The sequence below is a fragment of the Arachis ipaensis genome, chromosome B10 (assembly GCF_000816755.2).
Source record: "Arachis ipaensis cultivar K30076 chromosome B10, Araip1.1, whole genome shotgun sequence".
Taxonomy (NCBI): domain Eukaryota; kingdom Viridiplantae; phylum Streptophyta; class Magnoliopsida; order Fabales; family Fabaceae; genus Arachis; species Arachis ipaensis.
In genome coordinates, this window is record NC_029794.2 from 78,073,310 (window position 1) to 78,075,707 (window position 2,398).

A 2,398-nucleotide genomic window follows, 5' to 3' on the forward strand; every position below is an offset into this window, starting at 1 on the left:
ACATTTCTCTAGTTCAAAGGAGAGTGAGATGCCAAAACTGTTCAGAATTACAACAGATAAACCCCACTTTAAGAAAAGACGTGAGCATAACTGAACTTTCATTTCTCATGAAAATTCCCATCTTAATCATGTACTAATTCTGGTTGCCTGAGGACAAGCAACAATTCAAGTTTGGTGTTGTGATACGTGAGCATCTTTCCTATCTTTTCCTAGTGAATTTGCATTTGAATTGCTAAGTTTAATCAAGATTTAATCTATTTTAACCACTATGAATGCTACTTTGAGTTTTGTGCAATTCTATTTATTTCAGGTAGCATTTTGGACGAATTTGACAGAGTTGCAACTAAGAAAGAATGAAGAATTTAGCACTGCCACTTCCACACCAAACTTCACATTATTCAAGTTTGGCGCCACAATAAGAAGTTCCAAGAAAGCAAGTCTGCCATCTCCACGCCAAACTTGAGGAAACTCAAGTTTGGCACCACCAAGACTTCTCCAAAGGGTTACATTCGGCCTCCTCCACGCCAAACTTGAGTAAGATCAAGTTTGGTGCCAGCACAAATACCCCAAAGGAAGGTTGCACGCGTCACTCCACACCAAACTTGGATTACTCCAAGTTTGGCGCCAACCCAAGGAACTCCCAAGGAACACTCTGTCACCTCCAAGCCAAACATGGATCCACCCAAGTTTGGCGCCACACCTAGCTACAAGGGTGGTACCCCTTTCGTCCAAAGGCCTGCACGGATCAATTATTAAGTTTTAATTTAAACTTTTATTATTTTTATAATTAGGAAAATATATTATTTAGTTTTAGGAAATATATTTTACATTAGTTAGGATTAGATATAAAAGGGAAAAGAATCAGCTCTTTGGGCTCCTCTTCTCTTCTCTTCTACCTTATTCCGCAATTTACAGTTTTACTTAATCCTAGTTTTCTCTCTGAACCATGAGCAACTAAACCTCCATTGTTAAGGTTAGGAGCTCTGTCTATTGTATGGATTAATACTATTATTTTTCTATTTTAATTCATGTACTGATTTCTATTTCAAGAATTGTTTTCGTTCTTTATTTTATGAATTTGGGTGGAACGGAAGTATGACCCATCTTCTAATTGAGTTCTTGTATAACTTGGAAAAGCCTATTAATTGAATAACAGATTGAAAACATATTCTCCTAAATCACTAATTATCTTGACTTAACGAGATACATGACATATAATCCTCTTATATTTGGGTAATTAGGGTTTTTGTGGCATATAACTAGAATTGAACTTTACCCTCTAATTGGATTAAAGTTACCAAGGAATTTGCGGTTGATGAAGGTTAGCGGAGACTAAAAAGGTCTAAGAAATTTGGGTTTAGTCACATATAGTTTGCCATGAATTGAATCTTGCATGATTAAAATAGTTATTAAGAAAAGTCAATCCAAAAAATAGATAACTCTGAAGCCTTAACTGTTTCTGCATATATTATTCACTACTTGTTTACTGCCTGCTTTTCTGATTCTCTGATTTACTGTTTAATGCAATTCAATTTCAATACACCATTTTTTGTTTGCCTGACTAAGCCAATCACTCAATCATTGTTGCTTAATCCATCAATCCTTGTGGGATTGACCCTCATTCACCTGAGGTACTACTTGGTACGACCCAGTGCACTTGTCGGTTAGTTTGTGGACTTTAAATTCTGCACCACGGTAAAGCTGGAGCATAAAGCTTACTGGGCAATCAAGTATCTGAACTTTGATGCTTAGGCTACAAGAATTAAGAGGATGCTTCAGTTGAATGAGCTTGATGAATTCAGATATTCAGCCAATGAGAATGCCAAGCTCTATAAGGAAAGGACTAAGATATGGCATGACAAAAAGATTGCCATCAAAGTCTTTGACCCAGGTCAGAAAGTGCTTCTGTTCAATTCAAGGCTCAAACTCTTTCTCGGGAAGCTGAAGTCCCGGTGGTCATGACCATTTGTGGTAACTAGAGCTTCACCGTATGGTCATGTGGAGATTCAGGAAGAGAATTCTGACAGAAAATTTACAGTTAATGGCCAGAGGTTGAAGCACTATCTTGGAGGCGAGTTTGATCACCAGAGGTCCACTCATCTGCTGAACTAGCAGAACTGACCATCAAGCTAGTGACGTTAAAGAAGCACTTGTCGGGAGGTAACCCGATATTTTCGTATCCTTCGTCTAATTTTTGTGGTTTTGGTTTTGTTATTTATTTGATTTTTTTTGAGTTTCTACTGTTTTTCCTTTGTTTTATGTGTGTTTTGATCATGCAGAATATTCAAAACAGGAACCGGTACACTTAAAAGAATTCTTGACCACCTTGGCGCCAAAGCTTAATTCCAAGTTTGGCGTTGGAAGCGACGTATCCAAGAGAAAAAGGGGAAGAGGGTGG